Raw genomic sequence first — 26,499 nt, 5'->3', positions numbered from 1 at the left:
ACTTAAGGCTTTTTCTGCTAAGCTGTGTTGCTCAGCTGGGGACTTAGAGAGCTGGGACTGGCCCTTGGGTATCTGATGTCACGTCTGGTAGGTGCTCCGCCACAACAAAGTTACTTCTCCTTCTAACCTGAGATTAAAACACACACCAAAGCGCAGGTCTCAGGGGACATTCTAATTTTGCATTTCCATGGATTGAAGTGGGTTCACCTTAATGTTTCATGTCATGTGCCTCCTTCCCTGATTCTACTCCTGAGAGACCATCTTGGGCAAACACTGCTTCCCAGTCCAGTGCCTCATGATGGGATGAGTGGGCGTCCTGGGGAGACTGGTTGATTGCAAGGTTTGGTACCTCATTACTCCAGACAGGCACATCCTCTGGGAGGTGGGCTGGTAGGATTAGAAGACTGAACTGAGAACAGGGGGATGGTTAACCAACCATGGGAAAGTCAGTTCACCACATTCTTAAAATGCAGCATTTGGACCAGAGCATCTTCAAGGTGCCTCCTGACTTTCTGATTGACTTTGGTTTATCTTTGGATCGTATCAACCTGCTCTCCATCACTGCCTTCAGTGAGCAAAGGTGAGTTGGAAGCCACTGCCTCCTTCATCAGCATCAGCTCTTTTCAAGGATTCCTGACACCTTGGCCCCTTCTCGGAGAAGAGATGCCCAGAGAAAAAAAATGTAGCCTTGCACATCTGAGCCAATCTGATTATTTCCTGGGGAATCCAGTTTCAAACCAAGGCACATACACACAAGTACATTCTCACTGCAAGAATTAAAATAAACAAAAAGAAAGCAGTAAAGTTGCAAGCCTGGACTTCAAGTTTAATAATCAGAAGTGACTTCCCCTGAGACCCTAGGATGGTCGTGGCTTAGAAGACGGGTTAATTGGCTGCTTGTTCACATCGGTCACTTACTTGGCCATGAGACATGACCTAGGTAGGCAAAGAGAGTGCACAAGGGATTCTGTAATGGAATACGATTTGTCCACCATAATCCTTCCTGGTTTCCCCACCAGGAGACAGAGGGTCGGGGGGTGTTCAGTCGCCAGGCTCCCCTGCCACATGCCACCACAGTGGTTAATAAATCATCCTGAATGCCACGGCTTGTCCTGGTTCCATGGGACCTCCCAGAGCCTGTTCTTACCCAACTGTTGTTGCAGCCCTGTAATTAGGGGACCAGCATCTGCTGAATGGTAATCCCTCACTGGAAGCACATAATAGAAAAATGAAACCAAGCCTGCCCTGGTCTCCACTTCTTTCACTGTGAAAGCCAGGAGGGACTTGGAGATCATTCCGTCTAATACATTCGTCTTAGAGACAACAGGTAAATGGAGGTTCAGAGACTGACAGCCGGTTAGCAGGAAAGTCAGGCTGGAGCTCAGGTTTTCCAGCTGCACGATTTCTCAGAACTTCACCGTATCTGACCCTGTGGCAGTAGTTAAGGTCAAGTCTGCTCTAAAGAAACAGAGTCTGTTTCAGTTTTGTCTTGTTTTGGGCAGCGTGATGGCGGTATTTTGGGGCAGGAATTACCAATCAGCTACTCCTGTGCCCTGAGGCATCCGATCCTAAATATTGATAAATTACAGTGTAGCAAAATTGCAGAGATGTGTCTCCATACCACTGGCGCAGCTGTGACTTCCCTAGTTCTAGAAAAAATGTTGCAAAAATGTGGATCAATATATAATGATTCTACCACCTGAGACCTCTTCTATTTGGTGTGGAAAGTCAAGATGAGCATCAGAAAGAAATATATTGGAAAGATATCATGGGTTGCACACACGGAAGGCAGGCAGTTTGGCCGGCTGCAGCACTTCAAATGGCTTGTAATCTTGTTAAGACTATTGCTTCTAACACATGGGACGAAAAAGAGAACAATTTACAACTGGTTAGGGTTGGGTGGTATAATGATGTGGCGTAAAACACTGGAAAGATCACAGGAGTGGGAAATAAGACTGTATTGCTCACAGTTTTATTTGTGTGCCCAGCATAGCTCCTGGCATATGGTAAGCCCTTATTAAAGAAATACTCCATCTCATCTAGGATAGCCTCATTGTAAGAAATGCCATGATATTTGGTACTCTTGAGACACAAAAACAGTGCCAATTAAACACTGCGTACCTATGTTGGCAATGAGAAAATCTGAACAAAAAAATTCATCTTAAAAAATCAACGAAATACAATATTTGTGAATCAGTACATGAATGAGTAATTCGGGTTAGAAACCCCTGGGCTGGTTGCTCACTGCATCTGTGATCTTCAGCAAATCACTTCATGTTTCATTATCTTGAAATTAAAAACCAGGATAATAAACCCTGCCTCAGAGTTTTCTCTTAAAGTTTAAAATATGTAATTTATGACAAGCAAGTCTGTAAACTCAGAGTTTTAATAGAAAATGTTATTTAGTTAGATTTCAAAGTTAACTCCCTAGCCATAGTCGCAGTGACTTGGTAGAAAAGGATTTTATGAGAATTACAGCATCGCGAGAGGCTTACTGGAAATTGCAGGATGGGCTCTGTGCGTTGAAGGAGGGAGACAATTTGGACGAGGAGGGCATTCTTCACTGGCTTTAGATGCTCAATACATGTGAGTCTTTTGTAAAAGCAGACTGAGAGAGGCTGACATTAGACCCAGACCCAGAATAAAGGGCAGAAAGAAAGGCTGTTGGCTCAGATGTTTGTCTGTAAAGAATAAAAAGCCAGAACACAGCATCACTTAACCCATTTCCAGGCACAGCTTCTCGTACAACTGGTCAACCACAAATTGCTTTTTGACTAGCAGAAGTAGACAAGCCTGGAGCAGACGTTTTAAAACATTCCTCTTTAATGCTGACCTTGTCTGTTGAGCTTTTTTTGTGTCACCCATGTTGGCCATCAGGGTTAGCTGCAGTTCCGAACACAGCAATGCAGGCTCTGGTGAGGCTTACACTAAAATTAAATGATTCTTTGAATTATGTACCTTTTAAACCATTTATATGCGTCCCAAGAAGTTGTCTTCTCCTGGAAATAATGAAAGTAAAGTGGAGAACAAAGAATTATGGAAAACTAGAAAGCACTTTAGAAAGTTGCCTTGTTTTTCCGTGCATATGGATTCTGCTTTAGCAAATGAAAGTAAATTAGTAAGAAAAGTTTCCTTCAAAATTTGATATCAAATTCCATCCAAGATATTTACTAACAGAAATCCCTTCGTTCCTTCCTCTTCTAAATCAACAGCGAAAAAATATATAAGAAATATTAATGTGAGGCTCGTGTCCTGTCTACGGAGCTCTCCCGTGTTTATCTGGCTCTGATGATACTGGAGCCTTAAATTTTTCTAATGCGACTGGAGAAATGTCCCTTCTGCTCACTTGACACAGGAGTAAAGCTGTTTAAACATCCCCAAAATAGATTTCGCCCAAGATGCTTTTCCTTTTCGAACAATTATCCCTTCAGGAAGCATTTTGATTTTGTTCGATGCAGTGAAGTTGCCAAGAATATTTTGGGGGAAACTGACATCTAGTATTTAATGAAGAAGTGTTGAGTGATAACCTAGTGCTTCCATCCACTTGAAATCCACCTTCTATCCACCTGAAATTTGAGACGGGGGCACAGTAACAGTCATCTCTGCCCTGGAGTTCTCAGTAGAAGAATCATGGAGGGGTTATATCCCGACAAACCTAGTCCCAAGGGACGATCCAGAACAGACTTGGCCATTCAATGGGCCACTGAAATTCTCTAAAACAGCCAGCTCCTCTTTCCTCTGCTACTGCTTATGTCCCGTTTCCTCAGTTTTCTTGTCTCCAGGATGAGTGTGTCCACATCGCTAATAGTACCCTACCTCCTCGCCTGCCTGGTCCTTGGAATTGCACGCCTTCCAATTTATGGGAATCTGCCGTTCCCAGTAAGTTGAGACCTTTTCTCTTCTTCCCATGGGCTTTATCCCTCCTTCTTTCGTCGTCATCCACAAGGGGCACAAAACAGCGGGGAGAGAAGGGCACCTCCCTGCTCTGTTTGATTAAGGTATGCGTTGTTTCCCAAGGATGCTACAACATATTGCCCCAAACTGAGTCGTTCAAGCAACTGAAATTCATGCTCTCACAGTTCTGCAGGTGGAAAGTCCACAATCCAGGTGTTGACAGGGCTGTGCTCCCTCTGGCATCTCTAGGGAAGAATCCTTTCTCGCCTCTTCTACCTCTGATGCCCCAGGGGTTCCTTGATTTGAGGCTGTCTGACTCTAATCTTTGCCTGTCTTTAGGTAGCTGTCTCCTCTGGGCTCTCCTCTGTGTTCCTCCTATCAAGACACTTGCTGTCAGAAAATCCTGGAGGATCTCATCTCAAGCTTCTTAGCTCACATCTGCAAAGACCCTTTTTCCAAATAACCTCAGATTCACAGGTTCCAAGGATGAAGACATGGACATATCTCTGTGGGAGGAGGGACACAATTCAACCCACTACAAGACATAAAAATGGCTTTGTTTTCTCGGTCCCTGTCTACATGCCCCCTCTAGTGAATCTTACTCGACTGACTTATCAGTTTCTCACATTCCCCTAGCGAGAAAATTCCATTCAGGTACATCCAGAGTTGAATAATGATATAAGTTTTTAAAAAAGTGTCTAACCTAATTTATTTTTCCAAACTTGAGCATTTTCCAGGTAAGATGCAGGTGGGAAAGGATGCTTTACCAGGTATCATTTGATATGTGACCAGGGAATGTTCACTGCATTGAACGTACACACAGTACACCTGCTGTCTTCCCTCTTGAGGAAGAGAAGTAAATTTTATATTCATCACCACATCCAGATTGTCTTACCAGGCTGGAGCTCTGTCCCAGGAGGCCTGAGAGAACTATCTGTACATTTGATCTTGGCTGTCTTGAGGCCAACTAAAAGATCCCTCTCCTAGCTTCATTATTGCCCAAACTGTAACTCCTACACCCGTCCCTAAATTTACCGTATCTCCTCTCTCCGTCCAACTTCCTGCTGCTCCTCTGCCTCTAAAACTCATCTCTGCAGTCCTCTGGAATGCACAGTCCAAGATAAGCAAACTAATCTGTATCCTCAATTCTGTTCCCAGTGCTCCAGGGCAATGGTCTCTGATGCTGGCGAGCATCAGAAATTCTAAAGAGTATTTAAAAATACATGCTGATTTCCTTCTGAATCACAATATCCTGAGACCACAGGACCCCTGTCTTTAAGGATTCTGCATAAGTCATGAATGAATTCATCTCTTTATTGTGGGCCATAATCAAAACCCTTTGGGGGTTATAGATAACCACTCATGGGAAATAAAAGATTTAGCATGGGGCAGGAAATAGTTCCACGGTATAGCGGGTGCTTAGCATGCATGAGGTTCTGGGTACAATCCCCAGTCCCTCCATTAAAAAAAACAACAACAACAATCAATCAACAAATAAACCCAATTACCTCTCCCCCAAAACTTAAAAGAAATAAAATTAAATTTTTTTTTAAAAAGATTTAGGTAGGATGCCTAAACTTGGGCTTCTTGGCAGGAGAATTATAATACTATGAAATCTACACTTAAACTTCACATCTTTTAATGGAGAGAACTGTCAAGTCAGATCTGTTTCACAGTCTTAGAAAAATATTGTTCCACGAGAGATGTCTGCCCTGCTTGTTATTAACTTCTCGCACAAAGAGCAGCTCTGTATTTTTCTGAGGAGCTTCACAGGAGGTGGTTCCACAGGGGTTCTTATCCGGAGACCGTGTGTCCCTTCTCCCACGAAGACGAGAACAACAAAAGAAAGCCTCCGAAATCAGCAACTTATTTGTCTTATTTCTATACAAGCCCCCTCCTCACTTACTCACTGTAAACATCTCATGTTTACCTTGAACTGATCCCATCAAAGAACTGATGTTAAACATATTTCTTGCAAGTTTAAGTCTGAAGTCATTTTGGCCACATTTTGGACTTTGGGATGTGCTAAGTTTCTGATTCACAGGTTGCTCAGCATTAAGCTTTTTATTTAGAGGACAATTTCTTCGTTTTTTATATTTGACAGAAAAGTCAGTTTCAACTCTTTCTTCGTTCTTTCCTTCCTTCTCTTTGTTTTCTTTTCCTTCCTTCTCTTTGTTTTCTTTTTCTTTATTTCTTTGTTTCTTTGTTTGTTTGTTTCTTTCTTTCTCTTCTTTCTTTCTTTCTTCCTTTCTTCCTTCCTTTCTCTTCTTTCTTTCTTTCTTCCTTTCTCTTTCTTTCTTTCTTTCTTTCTTTCTTTCTTTCTTTCTTTCTTTCTTTCTTTCTTTCTTTCTTTCTTTCCTTCTTTCTTTCTTTCTTTCCTTCCTTCTTTCTTTCTTTCCTTCTTTCCTTCCTTCTTTCCTTCTCTCTCTCTTTCTTTCCTTCCTTCCTTCTTCCTTCCTTTCTTTCTTTTCTTTCTCATTCTTGTTTTTTTAATTCCTAACACTGTTTTCATTTTGTCTGCTTCTTCTGGCTCTTGGCTGAGTTAATCTCTAGTTCTGATTTTCACTTGTCCCATAAATTATTCCCCACTGGTGGCAACAATGATTGGCGGGTTGGCTTTATGGCTGACCATTAGGTAATCTCTAACAGACAGAGAGGGATCTAGTCTCACTGGGCAAGAGATAACAGGGAATCTGGTTTCTTAGACTGTGTGTGTGTCTGTGTGTGTCTGTGTGTGTGCAAGAAAATGTCATGCTCCCATTGGAAAGGAAGATAGATACCTGAGATCAGGATTGGTGCATTTTTGCCTCCTATGTTATTCTGCCCCGTGACTGCAGTTACAAGGCATAAGCTGCAAACTCTTTGTGCCTGTAATTGAGAGAAGACTTCACCGCTCATTGTGTGTGAGATACATACATAGATATGTATGTATGTTGTGTGCAGGTTCATGGCTGTATTAATGTACAGGGTATATTAATAAATTACATTATAAAGTCCCTTAAAATAAATGAGCTCTGTTTTCACTGATTTATGGACATTAATAGGAATTTGTCTAAATCTGATTTTCCCACAATTCCCAGAAAACACTAAAATGGAACTCCTAATGCTCTGAATGTGCTTTTTAAAAAAAGAAAACTTCTCATGGAAACTGCTAAATCAGGAGCTAAGCTCATGTTATAAAAACGAATCCTTGAGCAAATCAGACTGGTGTGATAAATCTGCTTCCAAAACAGCTCTGTGTGTTTCCCTGACTTAACTAAAGTGCAAATGCGTATTTTATTTTATTTTTAAAAGGAAGATGTAGGGATTTTTTTTCCCTTTGTACTTTCTTAGTGAAGAGGTTTCTGAATCTAATCTTCCTAAACTTCTTATACTGATTCACTTAATAAATAAACATATTACTCTCACAAATGTTTCCGATTATGAAAAACATAAAATTAGGTGTTTAAACTGAACGATTACTCTGACAAAGGTTTTTATATCAATGGTAATTATGTTCTGCCCTCTGTCCATTTAAATATGATTACCAAATCCCATAGTTAATTTTAAGGTCTTAAACCAACATTAATTGAGTTCCTTAATATACATAATCTTTGAATACTTGACTAATTTCTAAGTAAAATAGAATACTATCAAGGAAAATTATATATAACTTATAGTAGCATATATATATACTATGTACATATAAACATGCTATATATATAAAATAGTGTATTATATACAGTGTTTGCTTCATAGCTCCTTATTTTTATGCATTTTGGAGTGGCCATATGCCTAAGCAATGTTAACAAAAATGTTCATTTTTGCTGCTCTAAAACATTAAAAAGGTGTAAAGAAGGCATTTGTGGCTGCAGGAGTCACGTTATATATGAAAATGAGCTTGTGGTTGTGTTAAAATGCCCGTATTTGACAAATGTCGCCTACCTCCTCGCTCATTCTGTGAAACAGATGTTACGTTCTTTGGTAAAAAGTGATATTTCACATACACGAATGAGTCTCAACTATGAGCACTCATAACAGAGAGGTACAGCTCAGTACACAAGGTCATTAGATGCGTTTTTATTTGTTTAGATGAAAACAGACGATAATTTTGTTTAAGATTAAGTGACCAGTTCTAAAATGTTAAAAAGGATAGTAAAGAACAGAACCTTGATTCCTTCTGCAGGAGGGAATTTTTATTCTCCTTGGATTATGATACATGCAAATAATGAGTCTAAAAAGAAGCAATAAAATGTGTTAACATTCTTTTTTGCCAAAACTGGCTTAAGTTTGATGAGTTTATTCAACAGAATATTTTAAAGGAGCTATAATTCCTTCAGTAGCAAATAGTATATTGATGCATAAGGAGAATTAGGTTTTCTCTCTGTTAAAATGATAAATCTGCCTTGAGTGCTGGCCTGCTCTTCTGTACTTTCTATGATATCTGACAAGAAAACTGGGCTGGCACATGTTCTATGGCTGAAAGCAGAGGTTGGTAAACTCTTGGCCAAATCCAGCCCATCAACTGCTTTTGTAAATAAAGTTTTATTAGAACACAGCACCCCCTTTTGTTTACATATTGTTGATGGCACTGCAAGGGCCGAGTGAGTACTTGCAACGGAGATGTTATAGCCTTAACGTCTAAAATGTTTACAATCTGGCCCATTCCACAAAGTTTACTGACCCCTGCCTCAAAGCTTCCAATCCTTGTAAGTAATAAGAAAGGCTATTTCCTGGCTGGCCAGGAACCTTAGTCAGAGGAGAGAGAATTTTATCAGTAATTATAGACATTGGGTTTGAGTCCCTGGCCTTAAATTAAAAGAGAAAATGAAAGCAATGAAAAAGAGTAGAAACCATTTCATTTCTCCAGACAGAAGCTAATATTCTGGTCTTACAACATGCTTGACGCCACTGAGCTCTAGACTTGTTTAAAATGTGGCTTATATGTGTAAATGAACACTTTTTACTGCAGCTATGTAAATGAATTAGGGCCAAACACAGGTCAGTATTTCTTGACCAAGAATCATCTTTAGAGATTATTTAAGATCCCAGGAAGGACTGTTAAAAAAAAGATGCAAACTGTAAAGAGACCAAAGGGATTAATGAATGTTCTTTCTGTGTAGCTGAGTGTTTTCTCTAGCATGCTCACCTGTGGATTATCTGAGTCTCCAGGTCAGAGGTTGGCAAATTATGCCTACAGGTCAAATGCTGCAGCCACCTTTTTTGGGAAATAAACAAAATGTAATGGGAACAGCCACGCTAATTTATTTACATATTGTCTCTGGTTGCTCCCATGGATAAAGATGAGTTGTTGCCCCGGAAACCATATGGCCCCCAAAGCCTGAAACATTTACTATCTGGTCCTTTACAGAAAAACTGCCAACTTCTTCTCTTGGAATGGTTGTCTTTGTTTGACTGGTTATTTACTGTTGATTAGGGTAGTTTTCAAGTCCGTAAGTATAGATGAGAACTTACAAAAAATTTATAGTGTAAGTGATTCCTGTCTGATATGAGTGCAAACTTTTTTTTTTCATTTGTTAGAGATGCAGAAGACATCTGTATACAGAAATGAAAATCCCTCAACTTGGAGTTTTGTTACATTATGGGATTTTAACTAGTTTTGTGTTGAAATTCACCGTCTCATTCAAGCATCAGCCACTACAGATTCTTCACTCTCTCCAATTCTCTTTGAACAGTGTCACCAACATATTGGTTTTCTCATGAATTAATTAAAAATATAGGGGGGAGGGTACAGCTCAAGTGGTAGAGCACATGCTTAGCATGCATGAGGTCCTGGGTTCGATCCCCAGTACCTCCTCCAAGAATAAATAAATAAACCTAATTCCCTCCCCCCACCAAAGAAAAAAATATATACGCCAGGTGCTCACTTTAAAATAAAAGATGACTAATATATGATATATGTTTTACCTTCAGAGGAAACACTGATCAAATTTGTATGATGTAATTATGATTTCGATGTTATTACCAAACAGCAAAATAATTGTAAGTTGAACTCACATGAGGGATGCAATTTCACAAACAATAAAGTCTGATAGTATCAAGTTCTGGAGGAATTATGGGGAAAACCTGTACTCATTCGTGATTTATGGAACTATACATTCATAAAACCACTCTAAAGAACAATTTGTGGTTACTTAGTCAATATGAATCTGCAGATAAAGATTCTTCTTGTAAGTGTAAACCCTAAAGAAACCTAAATATGCAAGAATGTCCATATCAGAGTAGTTTACGGTAGCAAACAAATCTAGAAATATAAGCTCTAGCAATAGCAGAAAAAAATCATAGTAGATACATACAACATCAAAAATGAACGCATTATAATCACATGCAACAATATGGAAGAATCGCAGAACACAGATCTTCCTCAACTTACAGAGGGGTTGCTTCCCAGTAAATCCATCCTAAGTCATAAATAAGGTAAGTCGATTGTAAATAACGTAAGTTGAAAGTGCACTTAATACACCCAACCTGCTGAACATCATCACTTAGCCTCGTCTTCCTTATTTTTAGGGAGGAGGTAATCAGATTTACTTATTTATTTTATTTTTAGAGGAGGTACTGGGGATTGAACCTGGGGCCTTGCGCATGCTAAGCATGCGCTCTACCACGTGAGCTATATGCTCCCCCCCAGCCTTGCCTACCTTAAATATGCTCAGAACATTTACATTAGCCTATGGTTGGGCAAAATCATCTAACTCAAAGCCTCTTTTGCAATAAAGTATTGACTAGCTCATGTAATTGATCGAATACTTACTGAAAACGAGAAACAGAATGGCTGTCTGGGTGCAGAAAGCTCTTAGTGTATCCATGGTTCATCTTGAGAGAGGATCATACTGCACATCACTAACCCTGGAAAAGATCAAAATTCAAAATGCAAAGTATGGTTTCTACTGAATGCATATTGCTCTAGAATCATCTTAAAGTTAAAATGTAAGTCGAACCATGGTAAGTCAGGGCTTGTCTGCATGGTGTTGAATTTTAAAAGCCAGCCAAGGAAGAATACATACACCAAGATTGCATTTATATAAAGTTAAAAATCATGCAAAGCTATAATAAATTATTTAGAGCTACAAACATATAATAAATTCACAAAGGAACACAAGGAAATCTAACACAAAATTCAAGAGAGTGGCTGCTGCTGAAGGTGTCCAGAAAGCTTTAGAATCTAAGGGAGGCAATGGAGGATTTTAAACAGTCAAACTTTCTTTAACTGGGTGACAAATCACTGGGATTTTGATTTACAGCTATTCTCTAAATCTTACAATGATTCTTTCTTGTATCTTCAACATTTAATAAAAATAAATTTTAGAAAACTGTCTAGCAGTGACAACCAAAATGGACTATAAAAATGAGGAACTTAAGGCAGAAGGAACTTCATCTTTCAGTCAAGATTTTGTTTTTAATTGAAATATATGTGACGTATAAGGCTGTGGAAATTTAAGCTGTAGGACGGGTTGATATGACACATTTCCTTATTGCAGTATGATCGCCATTGCAATGTTAGCTAACACCTCTATCAGCTCACATAATTATCACTTCTCTTTTGTGGTGGGAATAACCAAGATCTAGTCTCTTAGCAAGTTTGATGTTTGTTACACAGCAGAGTCAACATACTGTGCAACTGATCCCCAGTTCTTATTTATCTACTAGTTGCAAATTTGCACGCTTAAATCAGTCAGGATTCATTGGGTTGTAATTGAACAACAGTAACAACAAAAAGGTTAAGCAAAAAGGAAATGTGTTGGCTCAGATAAATGGAAAGTCCAGAGCCTCAGCCATAGCTTGATGGTGAGGCGGGTGGGTGGGGGAGGGAAGATCGTGGTCAAACTGTGTCCAGCCAGGACCACCTGGTTTTTCTGCACTCTGCTTCCTCTGTGTTGGCTCCGTCATGAGATGGTTTCCCCCTTGGGTTAACCAGATGACTGCAACAGCTCTATTACCACATTTTCTAGATCCAGGCCTGCAAGTGCAGTGGAAACGAAAGTCTGCCTCTTATCCGGTGGTCCTAGCCAGAGTTTCCATTGTGTCGCCATCCTCATCAGCCATTGGTCGGGGAGGATCCGGTGCTCTGATTGGCTGGAACCAAACCGCCTGTTCACTCCTTGAGCTGGACCCGGAATGAAGTCTTTGGATTTGCACAACCAGGAGTGGGGAAGGGTAACTGCCCAGGGGCTATAACGGCTCTTTCTCCAAACGAGGGGAAATCAAGTCTAAGTGGCCAAAATTAAAATTAAAACCGATCATAGAATCCGACGTGCTCTCTCAGTGAGCCTGACCGGGAAGGCTAGTCTAGTTCTACTGGAGGTGGGAGAAATGGCTCAGAAGGCGAGGAACCTGTCTGAGCCCAGGTTACCCCGGAACTGAGGCTGAGCAGGGGCGGTTCATCTTTCCATTCACTAGGGAACTTCAGAAAACAGCAGAGAGGGGCGAGGAGAATGAAGCTGGGAGGAAGTGACGATACAGAAGACACTGATGAAATGGTCACCATTAAATGTAACTGGCTGCTCTGTGCCGGAGGGCCGTTCACCAACAAGTGCTATCAATCACCCCCACTCCCCCGAGCCACGTGTTACTCCGCAGGTCACACCTGTCGTGTGCTGAGCAGGGATGCTCTGAAATGCGAGGCGAGAGGCAGCTGGCACAGGGGCGACGAGAGATGCTGCCGGGTTGTACCTGTGCGAAGGTGTCTCAACCCACGCCGTGCTGGTTGCCGCCCACAGAGGCTGGGACAAGCAGCAGAGGGGACAGAACTGATCGGACACTGCGCCTCGTGTAGGGAGACTCACGGGCGCAGAATTCACGGCTGAGTCTTTGCTGTTCCTCCCGTTGTTCTTCCTGGTGCTGGCAGCCAAGGGTCACAAGTCAAGGGACTTCAGCGACACAATGGGGCTCCCTCCTGATAGCATCTTCCTCTCTCCTGCCCCAGAGGATCCAGGGCTGATCGTTCCAGTGGTTACCTCTCAAAACCTGTCAGCACAAACTGGGTGGGAGGGGCCGCACTCTCTGGTACATCACTTACCTGCCGGATGATTTGCCAAATTGATCCCCCAACTCCTGGGGTAAATTTCAGCAAATAATCACGCTCGAGGCAGGGTTCCTGTGGGGCCCCTCTCACTTTGCCCTAAGCCCAGCGACCGTGAGCAAAAGTGGAGAACCAGAGTGAATCAGGACAGTACAGTGAGAACGATAAAGGATTGAAAGCTTTGGGGGTAATTTAACTGGAAGGGAGCGCAGAAAGGGCTTCCAGAATATGCGGCTTGAGATGGTGAGGAGAACGGTACGCACTCAAAGGGACTGTTTTCCTGTTGCGTGAACTGTTATGGCTCCTTGAAGGCTGACTTTTCATGTAGTATTCTGCACTGCTCTCATGCGTAATTGGTTTCTGGGAGGTCAGCAGTGCCTCACGAAAAAGCCCATTTGGAAAAAAAACAATCAACCTGAAACATAAAAGTGGAAATAATTCCCTGCTTAGCAACAGAAACTACAGAAACACATTTCGTTGATGAAAAGCTTTTAAAAATCACATAGACCTTCATTTCCTAATCCATAAAATGAGGGGGTTGGATTAGGCGATTTTTGAAGGTCATTGGTTTTCCTTTGTCTCCGTTGCTAGGAAAGCTTAAAGCTCCAGCTGCTGCTGATTTTAAAGAGGAGTTTCGGTTTTTCTCTTTCTCTTTTTCTTTTGTTCTGTCCCTTTCACGTTTTCAGTCTGTGTTCACAGCTTCAGCATATACGGTTCTCTGCTTATGGCGAGTCATTGGAAGTCCCTCCGGTACACAGCTACCCAAGATCCCTTTCATTTCTAAGACTCTATGATTCTAATAATGTCCACACTTGCTTTTCCCACCTGAAAAATATAAGCAATAACTCCTGCAGTGCTCTTGGCCCAAACATTGGATCTTGGGGACACTGAAGGGTCAGGTGTGGATACCAGTGAAGAAAGCCTTTAAGGTGCCCTGGGCCCTTGGTCATGACCACGCGGAATGCCCAAGACAATTCCTCAACATCCCGGCTTTCATCATTCCCAGGACTCCCTCCTCAAGAACAACCATTCCAGCTCTGCCATCTGCCTGGAGGTTTAGTCGCGAAATATATCTTATACCACTCTTGCACTCAGCTTCCCACATCAGCGGCACAAAGACATCTGGTAAACCTGAGACTTCCTCTGCGCAGGCGCATGGCGGCCCGCACGGGAAGCCCAACAGACTGAGGACGCGGAGCCCCTTCCTGGGCGGTCTCTCTCCGTTTCAGAGCCCATAACCTAAGAGGCCAGAAGAGGACAACGAGGTATCACATGGTCCAGCTTCTCTCCCACCCTGGTCCTGCCCTGTCAGTCTGCCTTTGCCACTCTGCTAATTTCTCTGCCCCCGTGGACCCGAACTCTGTCTGTAACATTCTATTTTAGTTGCCACCCTTGATTTTCCCTTTGTTTTCTTTTCCTTTTGAGCCAATCTTCTTTCCTTCTCTCATCAAATGCCTCTTCCCTTAAGGATTTAGCTTAAGTGCTGTTTTATATTCTACAGCTTCGACCCCATATTTTTAAACAAAGGGAAATGACTTTTAGACATCCTCTTTTGAGCACGTTGCAGTGGTCTGGAAGGAATGAGGGAAATCTGTGCCTTATCACACATAAAAATCCGGGGCTTCTGCCTTTCAGGGATGGCTATCGGTCTTTGCGAGAGTGGAATTTGAAGGTTCCCCGTTAATGCGCCTTTTCTTCTTGCCACCTCGGGCAGAAAATCCATTCCTGACTGCAGCTGTGAGCTGAACGCATGGAATCCGCAGCCAGGTCCTGACAGGCAAGTCCTCACTGGCCTCGAGAAATCGGTCCTGGTGGCGGAAAGCATCACTTCCTACAGAGGCGCTGGAGGGGTGAGAGGCAGCCGTGTTGGACAAAGAAAGTGGCAGCCAGTGTTTGCACGCCTCCAGCATGTGTGAGATGTTTTCCTAGGTGTGTAAACTGTCACTTAATTCTAATAACAATCAATTAGGAAGGGATCATTAAGCCATTATACAGATGAATAAACTGAGGCTTTTTAACATTAGATCTTTCCCAAGGTCCTGCTGCCAGCAGGATCACAGCCCAGGTTTGTCTGGTTGTTTATAAGAGCCAATGCTCCTTTCTTTTTCTTCTTCTTCTTCTTTTTTTTTTTTTTTTAGCTTTTTTCCAGGAAAGCCGCTTCGCCTGTTCCCCATCCTGGTGGAGCCCGCGCTGCCGCTGGGAGGGGCCGCAGGTGTGTGAGCAGGAAGTCAGGGCCAGCCCATGCTCTTTTGATCAGGCCCCCTGCAAAGGGTTTCTACATCTATTTTCTCAAGAAATCATGATGACGACGCTCTGAGATGAGTATGAGCATCCTCGACTGACAGTTATTCGGGAACCTGAATCTCAGACAAATGCATCTACTTGCCCAAACTTGTGCGGTCACCAAGTGGCAGGGGCCATCCCAGTTCAGTCGTGTTCCAGAAGCCACATGTCTTACATACCCCACTAAACAGCCAAAGGGCTTACTCCCCAAGGAGGGTGGTGTGAAATGCTCAAACCTGAGGTTCAGAGCAGACGGGTCGGGTCCGGGCTTGGAGCAGGTGCGAGTTCTCACACATTCTGTTCGGCTTCCATCAATATGTACTTAAGCCCCAGGGAGCCTCGCAGATAAACTGTGTGCCGTCTTCCCGTGTCAGGCATCATTTGCTCAGCACGCCCATTTCCCTCCACCCTGCGTGTGCCGCTCTGTGGGCGCAGCTGTGCCACGGGCAGCCCATCTGGCGGAGTCACAGCGCACTTATCTGTAAAGGATGCATTGGGAGAGACTGACAAAAGACAGCAGCCTTGCTGCCCTCCAGCTGATCCTATGTGGGGATCCTACAGGGAGCCTGGTGTCCTGCAGTCACCCCACCCCCAGCCCGGCCAAGCCCCGGCAGCCACAGCCAATCACCTTGGGGCAAATCCGCTAACCCGGGTGCACAGGAATTGCTAACCAGATTCTCAGTCATCACCCCCTCCCCGCACGTTAAGCAAAACAGCACAACGAGCACCCCTGCTTTGAAGTCGGACCATATCTGTGGAGACAGAAGTGACATAGGGAAGAACAAATCTGACTCCATATTAGCTCTGTTCCTTTGGCTCTGACCCTGTGCTCTGTTTCCTGGGCTCAGTCATGCTGGTTCTGCACCTTTTGTAAAAGAATGTCGCCTAGAGTCTGAAATAGACAGGAGAGCCCAGTCTCAAGGCTCTGACCTTTAAGGGTGTAACACTTCCCATTCATATAGAGATGAAAAGTTGCAGAACAGAGAGTAACGTGTCTTCTTGGAGGTTTACAGGAACATCGTGACCTGACCCACATGGACAGCTGTGAGAACAAAGGATTCCGACACCAAGAAGTTTGTAACCACCAGCTACACCCCCTCCCCTTTTTAGTATAAAAGGAGGCTGAATGCTGACTTGGGGAAGATGGTTCTCCAGGACATTAGTCCTGCATCTTCTCGGTCCGCTGGCTTTCCAAATAAAGTCATTATTCCTTGCCCCAACACCCCGTCTCATGATTTATTGGCCTGTTGTGCAGTGAGCAGAAGGAGTTTGGGTTCAGTAACAGAAGCAATGGAAAAAAAAAAATCAAAACAAATTCACATGTTTCCATAGCAAAATGGCTTACATTCTGAGTTCTATGGTGCCTGTCGTCCTGGGGCATGAGAACTTCTGTTTTAGGAATGAACCTTTTCTTCTTGCCTTAGTCTGTCATGCCCCTGGAATTTTTGAACACTCCCCTGCTTTTGTCTAATTATTATTCAGGAAGCAGGTGGAAAAACCATGATGCTCATCACTAGGAAGAGAGGAATGTTGAGAATGAGGGAACCAGCCTGAGAGCGGGCTTTGATACGGTGACCTTTTCAGAGGCTGGAGGGCAAGCGACAGGTGTGCCTCGACAGTAAAGGAGCCACCGGAAGAGGCGCTCGGAGACCCCCGTGTGGCTCAGAAGGAGGTCTGTGAATCTGGAGACGGTGAGGGACACCCTGAGATTCTCCCAAGACGGCGAAATGGTCTGACTTTTAAGATGGGCTTCCTGGAGTCCATCCTCACATCAATGGACCAGACACCCTACTGTGTCCAGAGCGGGGCACCTGTGGAGGGAGAAAGCAGGGTGCCTGCCCCTGCGGGGAGGAAGGAGCAGAGGGGATGCTGGAAGGGAAAGGGGGTGGAGAGTGGGAGGAGGGTCCTGCGGTGGGTGAGGACTGAGGAGGGGGCGAGGCTCGAGCAACCCAGGCAACATCGGCTGCCAAACTCCAGTGTTAACTGAGCACGAGGGCAGAGTCCAAAATATGGTAGGTTTTAGCACGAGGCAGGAGCCTACTTTTATGGGAAATATCTCGTTCCCTGGGCTACTATGATGTTTCCTCCAAGATCCAGAGAAACTTGATGGCTAACAGAAGGGAAAAGGAAAGAGAGTGAGGTCGTGGAAAGTTCTTGTTTAGGGATGTAGGAGTGGTCGCCTCACAGTCTGTTTTCTGTGGGGAAGCCCTGAGATGCGGCCCAGATGCGGTCATGTTTATTCCCAGATCAACAACCTTAAGAATTAAGGATGCCTCTGAAACAAACAAGACCCAGATCCTGGAAACCGAGGAAAGTGTTCTTTTTCCTAATATGGTAACTCCTCCTCTCCCAGGTGGAGCAGGTCAAGAAGAAACCAGTCCTTCCTCCCAGCTGCGGACCACCCTAAAAGGAACCCCAGCTAAGGATGCCAGCTGGGCACTCAGTGCGTCCTAAGAGCAGCCCGTGTGTGAGTCCAGTCATCAGTCTCTGATGCCCAGACGTCACCCTTTGTTAGAGCACAGAGGCTCAGATTTACGAAGTTACGATTGCTTTGGCCAATCACATCTCGCAGAAATAATTCCATGTGATGAGTCACAAAGGGCCAGGCAGCTTCCACCCAATTCTCTTGGAGAGGCTCCCTCTCAGAACCCAGTAGCTAAGGGAGGGGACAGCTCAGTGGTAGAGTGCGTGCTTAGCATGCACGAGGTCCTGGGTACAATCCCCAGTCCCTCCATTAAACAAACAAACCTAATTACCTCCCCTCAGCAACAACAGGGAGATGAAAAAGCAGCTGTCTTTCCATCCTGAGGAACCACAGGGAAGCGTGCAAGGCAACCCCAGCCACGGAAAGTGAAGAGGGAATCCTGTAAACGTGAAAACACAAAGGAGAGCCCCAAATTCCATATGTAAACTCTGCTGGAGTTTCTGGCTGGCCCCTGACAAATGTGCACGGGAGCAGACTCAAGGCAGCCTGCGCTAAGGCTAAAGGATGTGGTCTGAGCCTTGAGCAGTGCCCTCTACCGGTGAAAAAGGTGAAAAGTCTGAATCTAATCAAATTAGCTGTTTGCTGAAGCCAAGTATCAACAATCATCAAGGGAAAGTAACAGAACCCAGAGTTGCCAAAAAATAGCAGTCATAAATTCTGGAATCTTCCAAAATCACCCAGCCTAAAAAGAACCAAGAAAATGGGATCCATTCTCAAGGGAAAAGACGTGACCAGAGGCCAATCCTGAGCAGCCCTACGTGTTGCAATGATCAGATAGAGATTGTTTAAACCACTGTAACGTGTGTATGCGAGATAAAGGAAAAGACGCTGATAATTAGTACGAAACAGGGACTCTTAGTGAAGAGATCGCATGTAGCAAACAGAATAAAAGGGAAATTCTAGAGCTGAAAAATGAAACATCATTCTATTACACACCCATTTAATCCTAAAACAAAAACCAAAACCAAAGATACAGTGCAAGGATGCAGGAACTACATCGTTATGACTACACTGCAAAGGCTGTTGTAAGATGTACAGCCACTTCACGCCAAGTTTCTTAAGTGAAGCTCGCGCTAATCACAGCGGCCAGCCATCCGACTCCTAGGTATTCACCCAGGACATATGAAAACATGTGTCCACGCAACGGCTTGTCCACAAATGTTTCAGCAGCTTTACTGGCCATGGTCCCAAAACAAACAACACACGCGTCCATCAGCAGGTGACTGGTAGACCAAACTTGGTGTCCAGACAATGGGGTACCACTGGGATACAAAGGAATAAATGAATCTCAAAATCATTATATGATATGAAAAAAGCCAGGGACTCAACATCGTAATCCTATGCTTCTATTTCTATAAAATTCTAGGAAACACAGGCTAATCTAGAGTGACAAGAAGCCACTTGCATGGGGTGGGGGGGTGGCAGGTGGCCGGGGCGAGAGAGAGAGGTTAGAATGCACAGAAGCATGAGGATGCTTGTGAGGGTGATGTAAACATTCTTCTTCTGGATGGTGGCAGTGGTTTTACTGGGTATACAACTGTCACAGCTCATCAAATTGTACGCTGAATGAATATCGTTTGGTTTATGTGAAATAAACAAATGAAGTTAATTTTAAAAATGAATGGGGAATCAGGAATCAGAGCAAGGCAGAGAAAAGGGGAAGTGGAGTAACATGGAAGGTCACTGGAATCCAGGAAGGCACTAGAGGCGCCCACGGCTTAAGATTGAGGATATTCAGTTTTCCGTCACAACCCAGCTGGCTGTCTGCATCCTAGCCCCACCCCACCTTCTACGGAACTTCTGTGATTCTGAGAAATACACAATAATCGATGAGCATTTTTCCATGAAAATTAAAGCCAAGAATGTAGCTGGATATATGATGGACAAAGAAATAAGCCAGAAACACCCCCGATCTTCTCATGCCTCCTGTGGACAAGCAGCATGTGAAAAATGGGACAATTAGAATCAAACCACACGTCCAAAGAATCAAGTTGTCACTCTGGCTCCAGGAAAACTGGCTGAGTGACCTTGGACTTGCCATTGTCTCTTCTGTGGGCTTAAGCTGGCTCACCTATGCAATGAGGGTTCGTTCTGTTAATTCCAGCAGAATCCGAGTGTCTTTGAGCGCCAAACACAATAAAAAAGACCAGGGAAATGAAGGTGAAGGTTGGGTCCTGATCTCCATGCAGCTCGTGGTGTGTTTGTCTTTTTTAATAGAATGAAACTTATTATAATTGAGGTCAGCGCAATGATTTTCTTTTCCAAAGGCAGGCAAGAATTTGGAATAGATAATCCCCGAAGTCCTTATATTTAGGAGTCATTTGCAAAATATTGAAACAAGGGTAAGAGATTCCGCTGCCAGAAAGAGACACCTGCCTTATGTGCCAGCTGACTGTCACAGCTCCGCCTGTAGGACCAGAGCAAACACTGTTATTTGTCTCTATTTGCTCTTGGCCAGCGATGCCCAGTTCTGTTTGGATGGTGATGTACAAGGTCTCAGGAGATGAACTGTGGTTGTTCCCAGTCAGGCATCCGATCCCCTCCCCTCCGTCAGGGACGGATCTGGGGCAGTGTTAGCTCAGACTGGTGAGATGTAACGCGACGTCAGCTGGGAGCTTCCGGAAAATATTTTCCTCTGTGATGAGGGTCACAAGAAGAACTCCATCTCCCTTGCTCCCTCATCCAGTCTTTACTCCCTCGCTTACTACCCCGGCTGTGCTCCTAACCCCTACCTCGGAGCACAGTCCTACGATGCGGCTGAACCAGCCGTTTGCCAGCATCACGGGAATGCTAAGAAAATCTGACCCACGTCCACCGGCTCAAGGATGCTGGACCGATCTAGAAGTCAACCGCCTACAGATTTCTTATCAAGTGCCAAACGTTAAGTGTCATGGTTTGAGCTACTTCTAGTCAGATGTTCTGTTTCTGCTGCGTTCCTTATTCGTATGATGATGTGATATTTTCTGCTGTTGAACTTCCTTCTTATGAGCAAGAGAACCTTATGCAAAGTGGAGACTGGAACTTCCTCTTTCCTAACTCAGAGCCTCCCCTGGGCTGGAATACCTAGAAGTTTTAGCTCCTTTAAATATATTAATACAAGAGAATCCCCTCTCCCCTCCTAGGAAGCAGGTCACCTCACCTTCTCTTCCAACCCAGGACTGCTCTGGAGGCATGATTCCTTTATGTGCTGTGAAAATGCAATTAAAGTGTTTCCTTCTAAAGACAGAAGCACCCAAAGGTTCATAGCAGCACTAGTTACAATAGCCAAGATGTGGAAGCAACCTATATGTCCATCAACAGATGACTGGATAAAGAAAGATGTGATGTATATATACACGATGGAATACTACTCAGCCATAAAAAAGAATAAAATAATGCCTTTTGCAGCAACATGGATGGACCTGGAGATCATCATACTAAGTGAAGTAAGTCAGAGAAAGACAAATACCATGTGATATCACTTATTTGTGGAATCTAAAAAAAGGATACAAATGAACTTATTTACAAATCAGAAAGAGACTTGTAGACATAGAAAACAATCTTATGATTACCAAAGGGGAAGCGGGGAGGGATAAATTAGGTGCCTGGAATTAACAGATACACACTACTATATATAAAATAGATAAACAGCAAGAACCTACTGTATAGCACAGGGAACTAAATTCAGTACTTTGTAATAACATATAATGGAAAAGAAGCTGAAAAAGAATATATATATATATGAATAACTGAATGAGCTTGCTGTATACCTGAAACTAACACAACATTGTAAATCAACTATACTTCAATTTAAAAAAAACTCTTTGTTTAGAGGTGGGATTTCTGGGCTCAGCCAAGGAAGAAGCTGGTCTAGCAGGACATAGTTCTTTGTCGCCTTCATCCTCTACATTTCTTTCCTGTTCTGATCTTGTGGGAAAGAGATTAATAGCATTTTTATGGTGAGAGATGGTAAATACCCTACAAAGAGTTTTATGTTAAAGTTTTTCTTATTTCAGAGAAGATCTATGGTGAGATGACAGGTCTGGGGGAAGGACCCCAACCCCCACCAGATCCAGACTCATCTGCCTCAAGATATGGGGTTGACAGAATTAAGATGACCCACATCATCTGTGCTTGGCTGACCTGAAACATAGAGCTGATGATTTTGGAGCAGGTAGGGGGGTGGGCAGTGGGGAATACAGTAGGTCCAAGGCAATAAGGAATTTAAACTGTGGTTTTAACATAAAAGGAAACTGTTAAAGGAATAAAGTGTCTCAGAGGTTAGGAAATGTAGGGGATTCTGGGAGTTTGGAGGTGGTCCATGGTGGAAAGTCAGGAAATGTGAGCAGCCGTTTGCTCTGGAGCAATTTTTTCTTTTTTTTGGCAGATTAGAAATTGCTGAGAATGCATGTACTAAATTATTGACCACCTGGCAGAAAAAGGACTCCCAAATTTGATGAGGTTAGAAATATTTTTACATATGACATTGAAGAGACGAGAGAGGCACGAGACAAGATAAATTCCCCCACGCATTAGCAGGTGCTGGTGGAAATTCCACAAACCCTGCTCTCCTAACCAACTATCCGCCTTTTGAGAGGTGTGAAAGGATTCTCCTTACTAGCTCAGTAGACTCAGGTGGAAGGGAAGAAATTGAAGCTGCCCACAGTCAGGGAAGCCGGCAGCATGGGGTTCCTGGATCGTGGGGAGAAGCGAAAGACACTGTAAAGGAGCAATGTTGTAAGTTTCCCCTTCCACAAGGTCAACTTCTAGACATAGTCGTGGCATCTCCTTGGTCAAAGGAGGCCCCATCTTCTACATCTAGTGAGTTAACTGCTGGCAGATGGCACTGCGGAAAAGTTCAGAAATTCAAGCACAGTCAGACAGAAGTCCTGGGTGCGCATGTAAGAACCAGCCAACCTCAAGAAGCTCTGGGTTCTGTCCTATGTGTCTGCCCCAAGCGCATTCTGATAGAAGGAATTTCAGTCCCTGCTCTATGAGGTTAGTCCACTTAGGAACAGAGGGACCAGAGTGACAAGCAGTGCTGGATACAATTGCCAGATATTTACAAATACCAATCCTCTGTGAATAACATTTGGTCCACATTCAGCATCCCCTCCTTTTCTTTTCCTTTACAAACCCGACTTCGATCATCTCAGCTTTTTTCTACCACAGTCCCCAGGTCTAGGGACCCCTGGTATTAGCATCCGTTCTTCAGGGCACCAAGACCACAGAGGGGTGCTATTATGGGCAGAATTGTGTCACCTCCCCAATTCAAATGTTGAAGTCCTCACCCCCTATGGCCTCAGAATGTGGCTGTAATTGGAGAGAGGGTCTTTAAAGTAGTTAAATTAAAATGAGCTCATTAGAGTGGGTCCTAGTCCAATATGAGTGGACAAATGGTGTTCTTATAAGGAGAAGACACAGGGTGAAGATGGCTATCTTGAAGCCAAAAAGAGATGCCTCAGAAGAGGCCAATTCTGCCCACACCTTGATCTCAGAGTCCCAGCCTCCAGGACCATGAGACAATAAACCTCTGTAATTTAAGCCACCCTGAGATGCTTTGTCACGGCAGCCTGAGGAAACTAACACAGCTGTGTACCAGTGTTAGGGTTTACCCTTAGGGGTGAGAGTTGAGCCCTCCAGACAAGAAGATGAAATTCCTGTTCCTCCTCAAAGTGTGGTCCTCAGACCAAAAGAATTGGCATCCACGGTGAGCTGGTCATGCAAATTCACAGGACCTGCTCCAGAACCTCTGGGAATGATGCCCAGGAAACTGTCTTAAAGAGCCCTCGATGGGACTCCCGGGCATGTGGACATTTGGGGATCACTGGGGAAGATGCTATAGAGTGTGGGTCTCCCATCCACGAACTGGGCTTAGCTACCCGCCAAGTCACCACACTTCCCTTCAGGTGTTGAAAGGGTACAACAGGGAGAAGGGTGTCTTTATTGGTGACTTCATTTGCAAATAAAAAGTGCAAAGCTGTGTGGTCTTGAGGCAAACCAATGACCTCACCAGGAAGTGAATGCTTTGATATATACAAGAAAGTAATGGGCCTGAGAAACCACACTGCTGGCAATTCAGTCAACGGAATCAAAAATAATTAGCTTTTTCCTAAAGGAGATCAATAAAAAATTGAGTTCCATTGCAACAGAATATTCTAAAAATCTCTAGTGCTTCAAGCCTTGTCTAATCGCAGGACTCTCACTGGGCCCCTTTGCCCAAAGGAGAGCTTTATTCTCCATTGCCAGGGAACACAAACTCCAGCTGGAGGCTTCTTAGAGCATTTTCTTCTTTCTGGATGGGCAATTCGAACGAGTGAGTTTGCTGATAAAATGTGTAACTCCCAGAAAGGTGAAAAGTCTTCCGGCAAAAAATTTGCAACTAGTGAAGTCTGAAAATGAAAGCCTGGAGTCCCAAGACGACAAATCCAGCCCACTCCCCAAGCACGTAAGTCACTTCAGGGACCAGGGGCCTGCCCGAGGGGACCTTGTCTCAGTCTACGTGGCTTCATGGACAAAGGCACACATACAACGGCTGTATCTGCAAAGGAGTTTTACAGTCTTGCTCCTGTTTCTCGAGGATGATGGAAAAGTCTGATCTCTTTTTGGTACCTTCTCCCTCTCTGGTCTCCTGGAGAATCCTGACCACTCCACCCCCAGGGTTTCAACCACCATCTGTACCGACTCCCAACCCCATAGCTTCAGCCCTGACCTTCCTGATCCATTTTGCTAACCAGTTCCAGTGATCTCCCTCAGAAGCCAGTTAACAATGTTCATAACAAATTTAAAATAATAGACAAGTGAAATAGTAAATTAATATTATTTAATATGTTGTGTTATGTCTTTTAATATGTTAGAAAAAACACAAAAATACATAATATGTGCTAAAAGAATAAAAGGATGACAAAAAGTATCTTCTTTCCAAAATTTGCCTTCTTCCGTAGTCCATGCCGAGCTCCTGGTCAACCTAGAAATCCTGGTTCCTGACCCAAAGCTCCCAGGCAGTCACCAAGCCCTGATCAATGCTACCTCTTAAATATTATTGGAATACATACCTCCCACCAATCCTTATTGTTCCTGGCATGCTTCAGCCCAGCAGAGTGCCGAGTCTCATGGCGAGAGGGTTAGGAGGCAGTGATGGGGTGGAGAGGGGGCAGGGGTCATAGGGAACCTGGCCCGGCCAGCTCCCTCCTGAGCCAGCACCCAGGGCACGTGCTGGAGGGCAGCACCGACCTGCCTTCCTGGCAGCGCACGCTCTCCTTAGTGGTAAGTGAGCACCTTGAAACCGGGGCATGTGGACTCCTGCAAGCATCCACGAAAGGTGCAGTTGCAGCCTTGAAAAGGCAGAGCCTGCTCCAGGAAGCTGGCGGTCCATCTCCCCTTGCTAATTAAGAAGCATAGCCCTGAGTCTCAGGTAGAGGGTTGGCCACGGTCTGGGATCATCGAGTTTGGACTCATCGTTGCTTTCCCCGACCCCCCCCCCCCCCCCGACAGAGAAAAGTCGATGGTGGGGGCAACACTTCAGATTCCCCCTCGATGTTAAGGAGGATAGAGCGACCACTGGGCGGTGACTTGTGGCGTGAAGGGTGAGATGACTTCTGGCAATGGAGCACGGAAACCCTGCCTGTGTCCCTTCCCCCGCTGATGCTTTGTGAGATGCGTGTGGGGTGACATTGAGCTTGAGGTAAAATAGCCCACCTTGTAGGATTTTAGGTCTAGAGTGAAAAGTTCTTCATCTAATACTACCAAGCAATGCATAAACAATGGAGAGAATCAGAAAGAACAAGAGACCCAAATTCAGTCCATCGAAGGAAGATTCCAATGGTGGTTTGATGGAACCAACCAGAATCAGATAGCAAAGCTGAGGAACGTGGCTGAGAGCCCCCTCGCTAGGAGCTAAGAAAATCACCGGCAAATAAGGGATGTAGGACAATGACCCAGATGGTGTGTCATTGCTGACAATGTCCGGGCATCATGTGTAGCTCAGTCCACTGATTGTTAAAGACCTAAATGAGGAGAGACACCCCCCCCCGACACACAATATGGGCACAAAAGTGCCCCTCCTTGCCTTCTCGTTACACTCTCCATTTTTTTTATTCCTCTTGGCATTGAACGTGGGATCTTGGGTGCCACCAAGGCAAAGAATTTTAGGACTCAAATCCAGTTAAGAGGATATGTCGGAGCAGAAGGCTCTCTGAGTCTGACTGGGAAGGGACCTGCCTTCACTGTGGATGCTGAGAGCTGGCCGGACCCAGCTGATGTTCACAATTCCTTGGAGCCACTGGGAGTTGATGGGAACCACAGGACTCCCCATCCAATAAGCCAAGCGAGCAATAACTCATCTTGATTCCACCGGCTCTCACTCAGTGATTTTGTGTCTAACAGGGAAATCATTTGACCTGAATGCATGAGGACTTGGCTCCAGGGGTCGAGGAGGGAGCAGAGTCTCCCCATTCTATCAGTTCCTGAATGAAAGGGAATCCCATGTAACGACTGAAGAACAATTCTTCGTGTGTGTGCTATTCAGGCTGCAGAAACAATGAGGAAGAAAAGAGCTGTCGGTATAAAATGGGACCATGATACTTGACATTATCGGGCGTGACCGTTGGAATGGTGACCAGGCAGCCATTGTCTTCAACAGCTACTGCATTGCACCCAAGAGCCTTAAACTCAAAGGCGACGACACATGCTCTTCCACAAAAGCCCCACGCATGGCCAATGCACTTACATAGCACCACTTCTGAAGGTACGCTAATGCCTCATGCGGAGAGCTGGCGCATGTCTTATTGGCCCCATCTCATCCCTGCCTGATGTTAGGTGACCTGAAGGAAGGTCA

At 44.3% G+C, this 26,499-nt stretch overlaps 1 protein-coding gene across 3 annotated transcripts in view; it reads right to left on the bottom strand.

The window, feature by feature from the left end:
* Positions 1-26,499, bottom strand: part of ZMAT4 (zinc finger matrin-type 4) — a 416,088-nt gene that overhangs the window by 70,921 nt on the left and 318,668 nt on the right. For all 3 annotated transcript variants that reach the window (XR_010377315.1, XR_010377316.1, XR_010377314.1), the window contains one exon: positions 10,649-10,743. The gene's annotated coding sequence lies outside the window, so the exon portion shown is untranslated. The remainder of the gene's footprint in view (positions 1-10,648; positions 10,744-26,499) is intronic.

Source organism: Camelus dromedarius, chromosome 22, assembly GCF_036321535.1.
Source record: "Camelus dromedarius isolate mCamDro1 chromosome 22, mCamDro1.pat, whole genome shotgun sequence".
NCBI lineage: Eukaryota > Metazoa > Chordata > Mammalia > Artiodactyla > Camelidae > Camelus > Camelus dromedarius.
Note: the sequence above shows the minus strand (reverse complement) of the source record. Positions and strands in the feature narration are given on the sequence as shown.